The sequence below is a fragment of the Suricata suricatta genome, chromosome 1 (assembly GCF_006229205.1).
Source record: "Suricata suricatta isolate VVHF042 chromosome 1, meerkat_22Aug2017_6uvM2_HiC, whole genome shotgun sequence".
Taxonomy (NCBI): Eukaryota; Metazoa; Chordata; class Mammalia; order Carnivora; family Herpestidae; genus Suricata; species Suricata suricatta.
In genome coordinates this window covers 25886369-25902376 of record NC_043700.1, presented here as the reverse complement: position 1 = coordinate 25902376, position 16008 = coordinate 25886369, and the positions used below count along the sequence as shown (strand labels likewise).

At 39.9% G+C, this 16008-nt stretch overlaps 2 pseudogenes; one reads left to right on the top strand and one right to left on the bottom strand.

Moving 5' to 3' along the window:
• Positions 1-231: 231 nt before the first annotated feature.
• Positions 232-459, bottom strand: LOC115289201 (annotated as a pseudogene).
• Positions 460-11666: 11207 nt separating this feature from the next.
• Positions 11667-11767, top strand: LOC115303543 (annotated as a pseudogene).
• The last annotated feature ends 4241 nt before the right edge of the window (positions 11768-16008 follow it).

The window sequence follows — 16008 nt, the reverse complement described above, 5'->3', positions numbered from 1 at the left end:
AGAGGTGGTGGTGATGGTGGAGGGCACTTAAGGGGAAGAGCACTGGGTGTTATATGGAAAACAATTTGACAATAAAATATTATGGAGAAAAAAAATAAAAAGAAAAAAGCTTATTTAACAAAAAAGTTCAATATGAAAATGCATGACCTGATTTTGATATTGTAGTAAAACAGGTACAATGGAGGGGACATGTGGAAGCAGTTGGTTTCTTCCGGTGAAAACACCCATTGTTTATACTTGTTCCAGGGCTTCTAACATGATGATACTATTTCTTCGAATTACCATTCCAGTATTGTTCTGTTGCCCACTAGCTGCCATCTCCACACATTCATCTATTACAATATTCATAAAGGGATCGAACTCCCGCAATATTCCTTGGACATGTCTGCCATCATTTAATTTCAATGATAATTTATTGTCCATAATTTTTTTCAACTCAGGAGGGTGAGCTTTGCTCATGGTGTCTCCTCGGCAAGCTCAAAGATGCCTCTAAACAGAATTCGGGGCGTCCTTCACGCTCCCGCGTTAGGCCCGGCGTTTTGTGTCTCAATGTTTACTCATTTTTGAGAGAGAGAGAAAAAGAGGAGAGGAGAGAGAGGAGAGAGATTCAGGCAGAGAAAGAGGGGAACAGAGGCTCTGAAGCAGGCTCTGTGTGGACAGCAGAGAGCCTAAGGTGGGGCTTGAACTCATGAACTGTGAGATCATGACCTGAGCCAAAGTTGGATACTTAACTGACTGAGCCACCCAGGGGCCCCTCCCAAATGAAGGTTTGATGAGAACTGGGCTAGCCTGGGGTTTGCCCTGGGAGTACACTTTAGGTCTAATAGGCCACAGTATCACTTAAATATACGTCTCTTAATGTGATAATGTTTCACACTTTGGGGTGAAACATTAGTGATTTGTCCAGCAATGAAATGGGACCACATTGTATGGACAACAGAGAGTCCTTTACCCCTTTTGGTGTCTCTCACCTTCAGACAGATTGCACCTTTATGACATGTTGATGACCTTGCTCTTGTGATTAGCTGAGTATTCTATGTCTCCATCTTTGTGACATATCTGCGGGGATCTGGTTGTCAGACAGGCTCTGCACTCACACTATTTCCTCACTGTCTCTTGGGGGCTTGGGTAGCTTGGTTGTTGCATCCTCCCTGATGCCATGGCAGTCGTCAGAGGAGGGTTGGTTGCATGGAGATCCGTGTTCTGATACTCTGCTGCGGGGGGCAGCCTGCGGGAGTCAGTGCGGTGCAGGGAGCGCGGAGACATGGGCTGCACTCCTGTGTGGGTAATGATTTCCTTTTCATCAAAGTGTCACGATCATTTCTTACAATATCTATGTGGGGGAGGTGATGACAGCCCTGTTTTACAGAGAATAGCTGACAGATACTTTATATCAAAGACTTCCGAAGTCAAACTTCTCATTGAGGAAAATATTTTAAAAAATTTTTTTAGTTATTTATTTTGAGAGAGAGAGAGACAGAGAGAATGAGCAGGGGAGGGATAGAGAGAGAGGGGGAGAGAGAGAATCTTAAGCAGGCTCTGCACCATCAGCATAGAGCCTGATGCGGGGCTCAAACCCACAAACTGAGATCATGACTTGAGCCAAAACCAAGAGTCAGATGCTCAATTGACTGGGTCACCCAAATGCCCCTGTTTTTTTTTTTCTTTAATTTTCCAATATAGCCCTTTTTTTATTTAAAAAAATTTTTAATTTTTAGTGTTTATTTATTTTTGAGAGAGGGAGACAGAGCACAAGCAGGGGAGGATCAGAGAGAGAGGGACACACAGAATCCAAAGCAGGCTCCAGGCTCTGACCTGTCAGCACAGACCCCCGTACAGGGCTCGAACTCATGAACTGTGAGATCATGACCTGAGCTGAAGCTGGATGCTTAGCCAACTGAGCCACCCAGGCAACCTCCTTTTCCTTACTTCTATCTGTGGTTTTAAAACTTCCAAAGCTAACTCAAATCTCAAGGTTTCTGTAAAGGTTTTCCTGACCTCTTCTGACTGAGCATAATTTTCTTCCTTCAGGCTCGAGGGGAACTTCATGTAAACCCTTATTGTAGTTTGTAGTGAACTGTAGTTATTTGCTATTGTGAGCTCTTTGATGTGAGGGGCCAATCATTTTTCATCTCTGTAAGCCTGTTGTCTTGTATAGTATTTGAATATAGAGTTCCTTAAGGTGACTTTGCCCTAGTAATTAATTTATTCGGGAACTTTCCTTGTCTTGTAAGGGATTACCATATATATGAGATCTCTTTATAGATAACAATAGTTATTTTTTTGATAGACAATAAAAACCAGATGTGATCTTCTTTAATCTTCTAGGAAACCAAGAAATTCCACCACTCACATGAGAATCCTAGAGGAATACTCATGAAATCATGTGTTTGCAGTGGGAGAGGTAGACAGTTCCATAGTGATCTTCCTCTGTCCTGACTGATACCTTAAAAGCAGATATTAATAAGATACAAATACTGTGTTTCTAAAGAGTTTTGATTTTTGTGCCGGCTCATTGCATATGGTTAATGTAAGTCACAAAGAGCTACAATAACTGCAGAGTCGTTCCTGTGTAGACACTAGACAGACCTTGCTACAAGCTGGGTTCTAGCTGTCAACTGGCCTGTTCCAAATAGTAAAGATTACTTTTTATTGAAGATTAAAGCTTTGATTAGGAGTAGCTGTGTCCATCTCTGCCAACTGAGTAGAGTAACATAGGACTACCATGACCTGAGAGTTGCTGGTAGGCTTAGTTGGCGAGAATGGTTATGATCTTTCAGATGGAGAAATTTGGGTGGATGAAGTGGATGAAGTGGCTAGTCATTGTTAGAAAGTAAAGCACTGAGGTGAGGGAAGCAATTTTAATAAAGGAAGATGGAAAAAGTCATCATAGCTCAGCTGTACCTATGCTTAGCCTGTTGAGTTCTGAGATTGCCGGAAATAATCTAAGAGATTCTCAAAATCAGGACTATGTTTTGCTCATCTTTTATCCCTGAGATTAAGCTGAGATTATCAAGCAGGTGACAGACACTGTAAAAGATGTATGGATGGCACAGTGAAAGGTCTTGGGCTTCAGATCAAATAGACCCATGTTTAGATCTTGGTCCTACCACTTATCATCTGTGTGTTCTTAGGAAAATACTTAACCTTACCTGATCTTCAGTTACCTTGTATATAGAAATGAGGATAGCATATATTGCATAGGTTTTTGTGAAAATTGAATGAGTTCTTGTCTGTAATGTGCCAACATAGAAAAAATTCTCAATAAATGATAATTTATTTGATGAGTAAATTCTTGATGAATAGAGATCAACACCTCAGTTTTCCCTTACGTGAAATATATTTTTTATATTTTTTGTGAAGAATAAAATAATAGTAAAAATGTCTGTAGTGGACCTAAAATAGCTCAAACAAATTTGAAAAAATAAAGAATAATATGCAAGGAATCACTATACTTAATTTTAATACGTATTACATATCTATTATAATCAAGGCAGTATATTTGTGAAGCATATAGATCAACAAAGTAGAATAAAGAACCCAGAGTTAGACTCACACAAATATGCCCAACTAATTTTTAAATTATTAAAATTTTGGTTGTAGTATGGTAAAAAGCACATAAAATTTAGTATCTTAGCCATTTTTAAGTGTACAGTTCAGTAGTGTGAAATATATGCATGGTGTACAACAGATCTCCAGAACTTTTTTTGCCCAACTAATTTTTGACAGAGATACAAAAGCAATTCATTGAGGAAAGTTAACCTTTTCAACCAATGATAGTAGTGCAATTGGATGCTCATAGGCAAAAACAAAAACAAAAACAAACTTGATCTAATCTTCATACTTTATTATTAACACGAAATGGATCATTGGACTTAAATGTAAAATGTTAAACTACCAAATTTTCAGTTAAAAAACAGGGGAGGTGAGTGCCTAGGTGGCTCAGTCTGGCTTTGGATTTTGGCTCAGGTCATGATCTCCCGGTTTGTGGGATTGAGCCCCACTTCGGGCTCTGTGCTGACAGCTGTCAGCTCTGTGCTTGGGAGTCTCTTTCTCCCTTTCTGTCTTCCCCACACATATGCATGTACTCTCTCTAAAAATAAATAAATCAATAAATATTTTTTTAAAAACATAGGGGAGAGGTCCCTGGGTGGCTCAGTTGGTTAAGTGTCCAACTCTGGATTTCATCTCAGGTCATGATCTCATAGCTCGTGAGTTCAAGCCCTGCATCGGGCTCCAGGCTGTCAGCATGGATTCTGTGTCTCCCTTTCTCTCCACCCCTCCCCACATTTTTTTCTCTCTCTCAAAAATATATAAACATTGAAAAAATTATAAGGTTGAAAAAACCCTATAATCTAGAGATGATTTATTGTAAAAGATGAATTTTCCTTAAGTACCTTTAAGGGTCTTGGCTTCACAGAGAAGTGTTAAGCTTAATAGAAAGCTTGCATATGTGGGACATGTTTAGGTTTCTTAGGATAAGAAACTCTGTTCCTGTCTCTCTAAATGTCTTTGGGGTAGCTCTAAACAGGTTCCCACAGGGTCTCTAAGACTTGAAGTCACCAGGAGACACTCTTATAATTTCTGCTGGGTCGAAGGTGACATTTCTGGGATCTGCTTTTCAAAGGAGAATGATTTCAAAACAGAATGAGTGCATAGGCCGCTTTCCCCAAGGATCTTGAGCGCTTAATTGTCAGTTTCCTGTGAAGGGCACAGCGGGACTGAGGCTTTTCTCACTCAAGGTGCACTCAAGGCCTCCAGGCTCCAGGCTGACTTGTTCAAGGTCCCTCTGCTCTCTGACTAATTAGACTCCTCTCTTGAGTTAGAATGCTGGACTTGTAACAAATAGGATGGTGAGCAGATGGAGAAGACTGAACTCTTTGACGGAATTAAGACCCAGAGATCCCCAAGGAGAGGTTTGGTGAGCGAGGCTTTGGTTGTTACTCAGGAAGAGCGGGGCATATTTCAGTTGGAAAATTTCATGGCTAAAAAGCCTTACTCAATGGGAGGCTGTAAACACAGTAATCCATTCTACACAAACAGAGCAGGGAGCAAACTGATTTCACACGCACTGCTTGATTTTCGTGTCTACCTTTTCTCTGACCCAGGAGCTGGGTGCCTGGATAGTTGAGGGTCTTCATATTAGTGCAATATCATGTGTAACTTCATTAGAATTTTGGGTTTTATTTTAAACTTTGGCCAAGAAAACTTGTAGGTTCAATACAACATGGGAGGCCACTCTGCTCAGAAAAATGGATACCGATAAGTGAAGAGAATTACCTACGCTGACTAGCAAAGGACTCCCGATCTTGGACTCTGAAGATCTCTTTCTTTTGGCTTGATGTGCATGTGTATATGTACATGTGCATTGGTGTGTACATGTGTGTGTGTGTGTGTGCACGTGCTGTGTGCGTGTATTTTATTGGTGGGAGACAGAGACTGAGAGGAGATCTCTCTGTGTTTTTCTCTCTGAGTTTGCTGGCTAGTATCTCCTGATCATTTCAGGCCAGTTTTTTTCTTGGCCAGTATATTATCCCTGTTCTGTAATTAGTCTTTCTTATTTTTTAATTTTAGAGAGACTGCACGAGAGAACAGGAGAGACGAGTAGAGGGAGGGAGGGAGGAAGGGAGAGGGAGAGAGAGAGACAGAGAGAGAGAGAGACAGAGAGAGACAGAGAGAGAGAGAGACAATGTTAAGCAGGCTTCACATCGTGGAGCCCAACATGGGGCACAATCCCACAACCCGGGATCATGACCTGAGCCAAAGTCAAGAGTCAGACACTCAAGTGACTGAGCCACCCAGGAGCCCCTTTGTTCAGTAATTAATCTTTACATGACACAGAGGATAAAGCTGTGTTGTGAAGCAATCCAGTTATTCTAATGGTGCAGAAGCCTTTTTAAGATTTGACTTGCTTTCATTAAGTCATTTTAGAGGTTATGAAGGAAGTGTAGGGTATTTTTTTGGGATAACCATGTTGTGTTCTAGTAATGAATCTCTATGCTGAACTAGGAGTGAAGTGACATTATGAATTGTGGGTCTATGCATATTTTCCACTGGTTATTCTTTTATGCAACAGTCCTGCATTCTTTATTGTGTCATTGGAACGAAGCCATTTGAAATGTAGGGGCCACATATCCAGCTCTAGCCATTAATTTTCATTGCCATTGACTTTCTTAATTGTCATTTTAAGAAGTAAATTTCCTCATGTCCATTTTTTAATCTTACAGAGAATTGTGGATAGAGTTTTAGGAAAATTTGCTCAGTTCTTTGGGAGATATCCAAAAGCAAAATCAGAAAAGAGTGTTTGTCAGCCAGCCATTCAAAAAATTATTCAGATCCTCTGTTGTACTCAGAAACCTTGAAAATAGATCAATTTACATATGACATTTATTATAGCTATTTATAGTTTGATTTACAAAATATGCTCAGCATGCAAACTTGCTGGGTGCATACTAAAGGTATAAAAGCTTAAAGGAATTTTTAACCACAGTTTAAGCTGAACTCTTGCTTAGCCAGAGTTGAAATGTGTGTGTTCTTGAATGTGTCTTGTCTATAAAATAGATAAATGAATATGCATTTATTAAAATAAAGTACATATTGAGGATTAAAATATAGGGTTTTACCTTGAATTCTATTAGTTCCTTCATGAAATTCTACTTTGGAGTAAGTAATATCAGGCACTGCAGGAAATAGAGGAGAAGTTTAAGACATGACCTCTTTGTTTGGAATTCTACGGTTTAGTTAGGGAGATATGACTAGCATGTGTGAAACCATTGTCGCTGTCAGCAACACAGTATGTAATTAGATGGTACATTGTGATGTATGGATTGTAATTACCAAAGAACTTCAGAGAAAAGAGGGAAGAATGTAGATTAGAATAATCAGGGGAGAGTTAGTGTACAGTTGTTCCAATGTGAACAACTAAAAATTCAAGCTTTTTAGATTCATTTGGGTCTTCAAAAAAATAGAATCAATTCCATATTTCGTTTGGTCGAATCCCCTTCTAGAACTCTCTTTAGGTATATGTTCATCCTTCTTGTTTTGTCCTCTGTGTCTTAACCTCTGCCTGATATTTTCATCTTTTTTTTTTTCTGTCTCGTTGAGATTCATGTTGAGTAATTTCCTCAGATCTATCTTTGTGTACGTCAATTCTCGCTTTTTCTAAGTTGACTCTGCTATTTAATGCATTTGCTGAATTTTAAAAATTTCAATGGCTAAATATGTATTTTATTCCTAGAAATTTTACTTATTTATATTCAATGTGTGTCTTTCTGAGTTTTCTTTCCTGATTGTAATTTTTAAACAGTATACTGCTCTTAAGCTTTTTTCATATATTTTTGTCTTTGATCATTTAAAAAATTTACTTCTTTATTTTTCGGCTGTAACCATTTTAAACATAATTATTTTCTAGTCTTGTCAGATTGTTTGTCTGAATTTATAGAAGACCTAACCCTAGAGATTTGCAGTGCCTTTATAAAATATTACTCATATATTTCCAGTTACTGAGATCAAGTGTATCTTCATTGGTATTTTATCTGTGGGACTCCTGTGGCCAGGATTGGGGACACAGCCTTTCAGAATTGTTTTACATTAGTATTCCAGGGTATTAACAACCTGGGACATATTTTTATGTTGGTTTCTCAGGTTGAGGGTTAGCACATCATGTGGCTAGTATAAACTCAAATTTTTGTGTGTGGCCTAGACTCAGATATATGTGTTTGTAGGAGAGGATATTTTTTCCTCTAAAGTTTAGGCCTGAAATAGAAAACTTGTTTTTCAGGCATCTCTGTGCTTCTGGTTGATTTGTGTTTTCCCCTAATCCACCTTTCATGAGAGTGGATCTTTCAAAGGTTCTAGCTTGTAGCAGAGGCTTGAATTCCAATTCCATCATAGATAAAAATATCAAAACCCCTAGGGTACCCAAAACAAGTGTTTTTCCTTTTTTTCCGATTTGCAGAGTGATGCCAATTGGAAGGATTCCCTTTCTGGTTTACAGGAGCTTCTTGTTCTGGACAATTGAGAATTTTATTTTCTTACGAAGTCACCTACACTTTTATTATTTTTCTTAAATTTTTAAAAAAATGTTTGTTTTTGAGAGAGAGACACACACACACACACACACACACACACACACACACAGCATGAATAGGGGAAGGTCAGAGAGAGAGGGAGACACAGAATCTGAAGACAGGCTCCAGGCTCTGAGCTAGCTGTCAGCACAGAGCCTGACCTTGTGGGGCTCGAACCCACGAACTGTGAGATCATGACCTGAGCTGAAGTTGGACGCTCAACCGACTGAGCCACCTAGGCGCCTCTCACCTACACTTTTAAAGAATACTTCTAATATTTTATTCAGCATTGTAGAATAAAGATTTTCAGTTTTTTTCCCCCTCAAAAGCAGAAATCCTTAATTCCTTGTTAATTCTCATAAGGGGTATTTCAAATCTTGTTAACCTCTTGAGCTTCATGACTGCAATTATTCCTTTGCTTTATTTAAAAAAAATTTTTTTAATGTTTTCTATTTATTTTTGAGAGACAGAGAGAGAGAGTGTGAGCAGGGGAGGGTCAGAGAGGGAGACACAGAATCTGAAGACAGGCTCCAGGCTCTGAGCTAGTAGTCAGCACAGAGCCCGACATGGGGCTTGAACCCATGAACCATGAGATCATGACCTGAGCCAAAGCCGGACGCTTACCCGACTGAGCCACTCAGACGCCCCTCCTTTGCTTTCTAACATTATCACTGAATCTCTCTTTTTGGGGCATCCTTCCATCTGCCTGAAATAAAGCACAGGTGTCCTCCATTTGGAACAAGTTTTCCCTTGACTGCCTTTTCTTTTTCTGCTACTTCTTTTCTGCTTTTCACAGGTGAAGCCATTGAGAGAGTTCTATTAATATATTGTGATTTGTATCGTCTGATTATCAACTCCTTTCTGAATGTCTTATGGTCCGTCTTTTGTCTCTAGCGCCGTACTGACACCGTTCTTTCCACGGACACCGGTGACAGCCTACATGCCACATTCAGCAGGCTTTTCTCCTCTGCCAGATCTCATGCTACTTTGCTTCTCTGAGGTTTTCATGTTGACCATCTCTTGCTTTAAACTTTTTTTTTTTATTTCTTTGAGCCTCTTGCCATAATTCTGTTCTAATTCTCCTCTGTCCTCCTCTTACCTGTCCCCTCCTCTCTGACCTCTTCCTTGAATTCTTCTACTGAGCCATTGAATGGCAGAGGGCATTTCTCTGCTTCATTCTACAGTTTTCTTTTTCTACACGACCCCCATTATCATGTCACTTCTTTATAGATGATTCACAAATCTCTACCTTTAGCCTAAAATTCTGGTTTTTCAGTTGTTTCTTGGATACTTTGAATGTCCTGCTGACATGTCAAAATCTTTGGATTTAAAACCAAACCTATGCTCTCCCCATCCTTAATAATCCATTCTTGTGATTTTCCTATTTCTGTCCATGTTATTATGATTTTCGTCTCCAGAGCTTACAAAATGATTAGAGAAATCTTTTGTCCCCGTCAAATTTTTCTTTCCACTTTCTCTCTGACTTATCTCTTATTTGCAATCTTATTATGTCTTTTCCTGCTCGTATCGCTCTGTACTATTTATCTTCTAAGTGGTTTATCTACTCATAATTCACTTTTCTGTAATCCATTCCATCCACCAGGTTAAGATTTGCCTATTTAATTCCCAATGCCATGTCATTTGACAGCTTAAAAACTTTAAATGACTACCAGTTACTAACAGGATTAACCCTGAACTCCTAATTCTGGTAGAAAAAAGCCTGGAGAATCCAATGCTGTTGTTTTAGGTCTGACTTTTGCTCTATGACTAATTTGTTTTGTGAACATAGTGAAATCACTAGGTCATCAGGTAAAAGGTCTCTTTCCTCTAAAATGAAATACTAGCAGAAGAAAAATAACCGAAAGAGACTTCTGCAAAACAGGAGAACCAAATGGCCAATAAAAGGTGAGTAGATACTCAATCGCAATGAGATATGATCACATACCACCAGAACAGATCAAATAAAAAAGATAGACAAGGATGTGCAGGCCGTAGCAGGGATTTTATATACTGCCGGTCCATGGATTGCTGGCCCAAGCAATTCTATTCCTAGAAATGTTTGCATATTCACCAAAGGGCATGTATAAATATGCTCACAGCAGTACTACTCAAATTAGCCAAAAACTTGAAATTATCCCCAAATCATAGGATGGGTAAATAAATTGTGGCACATTCACAGTGGAAGAGTATTTAGCAGCAAGAATGAGAAACATGGATGAATTTCCTAAACATGATCACAGGAGCCAGAAACATGAGAATCCCTGCCATGTGGTTTCATTTCTAGAATGTGCAAAAACAGGGAAGACTCCTCTGCCTATGGTACTTTTGTGGGGAGAACACCAAGTACAGAAGCACAGGTCGGTTCTGTGGTATTGGTAAGTTCTTTCCTTTGGTCTTGGGGCTGGGTACATGGATGTGTTCAGTTTGTGAAAATGTATTGTGCTGAATATCAATGCTATGTGCACGTTTGGTATGCATATTATGTTTTAATAAAATATTTTTTAACGTTTTATTTCTGATACAGAGGGAGACAGAGCATGAGAGGGGGAGGGGCAGAGAGAGAAGGAGACACAGAACTGGAAGCAGGCTCCAGGCTCTGAGCTAGCTGTCAGCACAGAGTCCGATGTGGGACTTGAACCCACAAACATGAGATCATGACCTGAGCCGAAATCGGAGGCTTAACCGACTGAGCCACCCAGGCGCCCCAATAAAAGATTTTAAAATGATGACTCAGGGGAGCTATAAACAATGGGTGCACTGAGGTAAATAGCCTCCCCAAGTCTGTTCCCCAAATAATATGAAATAGCTTTATATCTACAAAAATTTGATGAAAACCAGTTCTCAACATGAATGTAAATAATGTCGAAACTGTGAAGTAACTGTGAGTAAAAAGAGAAAAGTCAACAAGAATCGGTGCTGTGGCCCACGTGTTCCCTTCTTACACTGTGGGGTTCTGTGGTAAGCAAAAGCAGGCAGAGAGAAACCTAGACACACGGGGGGCTCAAGTGGAGAGGCCTGTGGTGAGTTGGCGTGACCACCAGAAAGACTGCATCCACCCTAAATCAGAAAATCCTAAAAAGGTAACCAGGTAGATCAGAACAGGACAGCAGAGAAGGGATTCCAAAGTATTCAGGCCTTAGAGGACCAGATAGATTAAAAAGAAGAGGACCAGATATGCAATTTAAAGGGACAGACTCTATTTTTTAAAGAAGTTTATTTATTTTGAAAGAGAGAAGGCAAGCAGGGGAGGGGCAGAGACAGAGGGAGAGAGAGAGAGAATCCCAAGCAGGCTCGACGCTGTCACAGCAGGGCCCAATGTGGGGCTGGATCTCACCAACATGAGATCATGACATGAGCCGAGATCAAGAGTTGACCGCTTAATGGGCTGAGCCACCCAGGTGCCCCCAGACTATATTTTAAAAGAAAAACCTGATTTAAAAGGATAGTCTTCTGGGGAAAAATCTTCTGGGGGAGAAAAAGGCAAAAGGGGAGGAAGAATCATCCTTGGGAAATCAAGTGGTAAAGGGAAAAAGAATAGAAAGGAGAAATTTTGTGTCCTATAAGACAAAAGAGAATTAAAAAAACTGGAATCCACTCTCGCTTTGGCTGCACATATACTGAAGTTGGACCGATATGAGAAAATTGGCATGGTCCCGTGCAAGGATGACACACATATTCGTGAAATGTTCCAGATTTTTAAAAAAACAACAAAAAAACCCCTGGAAGCCTTGCAAACTAAAGCCTTGCACCACTAAAACAGTCCAACAGAACTCCACTAAAATACCTGGACGGTTGTAAGCTAAAAAGGAATTAAACCAAAAATCTCCTAAGATGCTGAATATCATAAAAATGAACCAAGAGAGAGTAAAGTTTACAGAGAAATATGTCAGATAATCAAAAAATGAATTTGCATGCAAATCAACCAAGGGAAATTCCCCTCCTGGAAAACAGCCATGAAGCAGAAGAAAATTTTAAGTCTGCACTCTCATAATGAATGAAATATCCGAAACAAGCATTTGAGGATATGAGAAACCGCTTTAAATCTGAAACCCAAAAACTAAAAGCAGAAATAGAGAAAAGAAAAAAAAAAAAAAGAAAAGAAAAGGAGAAAGACAAAGAAAAGGAGAGAGAGAAACCTCTGGGTGGCTCAGTCAGCTAAGCATCCCACCTTGGCTCAGGGCATGATCTCACAGTTCCTGAATTTGAGACCCACATCTGGCTCTCTGCTGATAGCTCATAGCCCGGAACCTGCTCCAGATTCTGTGTCTCCCTCTCTCTTTGGCCCCTCCCCAACTTGTGTTTTTTGTCTCTCAAAAATAAATAAATAAACATTTTTTAAAAAGGGGGGGGGAGAGAGAGAGAGAGAGAGAGAGAGAGAGAGAGAGAGAGAGAGAGAAAAGTTCATTAAACTCAGGGAAGACGTGGAAGAAGAGAAAATTATCTCAGAAATTAAGTTATAAGACGCACAAAGGAGAATGGACCAAATGAACATTTAATTAAAGGTAGGAAACCAATGAAAGGGATGGTAATGAGTAAACAAAGTAAAAAGGCTCAGAAAGTAGTAGAAAAGAAAGACAGGCAAAGAAAGAATAATATTCATGTTATCTGAGGCCCTGAGGAAGAAAATAGAAACAATGGAACAGATCTAATATTTAAAATTATAATCCAAGGAAATTTCCAGAAGTAGGAAAAGACCTAAATCATCACATGGAAGGGCTCATCTGTCACACTTAACCCAGAAATCTCAATTCTCAGGTGTAGTCTCATCCAACTATTGTCTCAGAAATAAAGATAAAGTTCTCAAGGTCTCTCTCTAGACAAAAAGATCAAATTACTTACAAAGACAAAAGAATTAGACTAGCATTAGACTTTCAAAACCAACATATGAAGCAAGGCAACAACGGATATTTTTGTATTCCTCCATACATCTCCTTAAGCTTTGTTGTGGGATGCAGTTAGTTGCTTAGAAACACTTTGATCCTTTCCAGTCTGGCTTTTATAATTTGTGAGGTGAGTCGGGAGCTGTCGGAAGCCGCCAAGTTTCCTGGCTGCCTCAGGCAAGGATTATCACTCTCCGGGGAGTGAACCAGTAAACAAGATTTGCATCTGGAGGCTGGAGATTGCCATTTCCTGGTCCAAGATTTTGGCATCGGTCATGCTGGGCCAGACGTAGAGTGGCCAAGGTGCACAAAAGATCAAAACCGCATTTTGGATTATTCAGTGCTAGCTTCCCCTCCCCAGCATTGCAGAGGCAAGTCTGGGTGCTTCTTTTGATATGCATTTGACTCTGTTTACCTGGTAACCGATCCGGGTCAGTTCTCCGCCCCAAAATTCTATATAAGAGGAATTATTTTCTTAATAAATGAAAAGAGGAGAAGAAGAAGAATAAAGGAGACAGAGGCTTGATCGGATACCGTGTGCTGTCTTCACTCTCTGCGTCTCCCTCCTGCCCTGTTTTTCTCTCCCTCCCTCAGGTGAAGGACCCGCGAAGGAGGCTCGCTCAAAGCCGGGAGGAACGCGCCTGGACCTGGCAAGCTAGCGCACCGCGACACCCACAAGTGCCACTCCAGCCTGGGGTGGAAGCAGACGGGCGGACGAGCAGTCCCCGGGCCCCGGGTTAGGACAAGGAGCAGTGCTCAGTGCAGGGCTAGTAAATTTCCTACTACTGAGACAAGACCTCCCTAGAGTTTGTCCCTGTGGGGCGGGTAGGGCGTGGGAGAGGGGTGGTGGTGGTGGTGGTGTTTGTCCAGCTTGGCTGGTGTGAACAGGTTCTCCCCTCTGCTCTGTGTGAGTGCTTCCTCCCCCAATCGTTTGGATGGTCCTTTCCCTTGTCTTGGGCAGTTCTTCATTAGCCATGCACCAATCAGTACTCTGTTGAATGCTTGGGGGGATCCTCTGCAGAGTTTTGTGGTTCTCTGTGCAGCCCTCTTTGCTCTAGCAATCTATCTGATGAACTCTATTTTCTTTGATCCCTCCAGACTCTCAGTCCTGTCTCAACTCAGAATATCCCCTGGCGCTACCTGGATCACCTTTCCACATGCCATGGCCTGGAAATCCTCCCAAGGCAGCAAACCCAGACAAATGGTAGGGCTCACCTCATTTGTTTCCTGTTTCTTGGAGATCACTGTCATTCCCTGCCTGATGCTGTTGTTTCTTGTATTGTTCCAATGTTAATTTTTTGGCTTTGGGGATTATGCTTTGGCTATGTAAGATGTTATCAGGGAAAGCTAGGTGAAGGGTACTCAGAAATTTTCTGTACTACTCTTGCAACTTTCTGTAAGTGTAAAGTCAAAATAAAAAATTAAAGATATTTAAAAATGAAGATTTTCACTTAATACTTTTTAAAAGAAAACCTCAAAATATTTAATTACTACATCTTTTGTTGATGTTGTGTTGCTTCTTAGTAGCAGAATAGGACATGACCAGAACTAAACAAACATACTCTACTCAGCCAGGAAGTCTAGCTGCCTAAAGAAATTGATCTTTTAAATACCAGCTGGGCCTTTCACCCCAGAGGGCCTGCTTTCAAGCGAGCGGAAAGTACCCATTCACTGAATACTTCTAAAGCTATTTAAAGCACTTACGTTCTTTTTAACTATTGGATATTGGTCTTCCATTAAGTCACATAATTGAGCATTATTTTAAAAAATTTTTCTCTCTGCTCATGCATTCAGAAACATACCATTCTTTTTAATTTTTTTTTTTTTTTTAGAAAAATGCCATTCTTAATATAATTTTCTCCTCTGCGTATTCTGTCTGCATCTTCTCACCTTAAGGCCTATCTCAAACATCACCTGTCCATGGAGTCTTAAACCCCAGTTGGAAGAGATATAACTTCATGTAATATGAGAAACACTTTGCTTCTATTATAATATGGAATGTAGGACTGCAATTTTAATTGGTAAAAGGTATTCATAAATGAATGATCTCTGTAGTCACTTCTTTTATACATGTTTGGACTGAACCCTAAATGAGTCTTGAGGATGGATTAGATTTGGAACTTTGGAGAGAAGGAAAGAAGACATTTTGGGTAAGGATATTATCATGGGCAGAGGCAGGAATAAGGAATGTTGAGGAGAGAACTTCTACTGGGTTGTATTCCCATCTCCTTAAAAAGAATATTATATTGGGCACCTGGGTGGCTCAGTCGGTTAAGCCTCCGACTTCGGCTCAGGTCAGATCTCACATTCGTGGGTTCGAGTCCCGCATCAGGCTCTGTGCTGACAGCTAGCTCAGAGCCTGGAGCCTGCTTCCGGTTCTGTGTCTCCTTCTCTCTCTGCCCCTCCCCCTCTCTCATGCTCTGTCTCTCTCTGTATCAAAAATAAATAAAACATTAAAAAAATTAAAAAAAAATAAAAAGAATATTATAAAGCAAATTCTGATTTGGAACAGGAGCAGAGAGGTTTTGGATTTATTAGCTATGTAACCTTAGAAAGCCACTTAGCTATCTCTGGGCCTTAATGTTCTCATCTGTACAACACAAATAATAGAACATACTTCACATGATATTTGTGAAAAATAATGTTTAAAATATATGTTAAAGTAATTTGGCAACCAAAAGCTGATGCATGATTTTTCTTATCTTCCAGTTTTATATCTAGAATAAAATGTCTGCAAAATTATTTGCTTTAAGAAAAATGAGTAAGCTATTGAGTCTTTTTTGAAGATAGATATTTTCTTGGAGTATCTGATTACAGCAAAGTGCTTTGCAAAGACTAAAGTTCTATTTTCTCTGTTCCTTTTCTTTAGTAAATGAAGAGCTAAGAAATCATTCTAGAATAATTAATATTAACCACTTCCATAACTGAGGATAATGAGTATAAGCATCTTGAAAATACTTAGTGTTTCTCTTGAAACAGTAATTCAATTTTGGGTCATAGGATGTAGTCTTTTCTTAGAAAGGTGGGTGAGGCCTCTCCAAGAATTATCAAAGATAGGG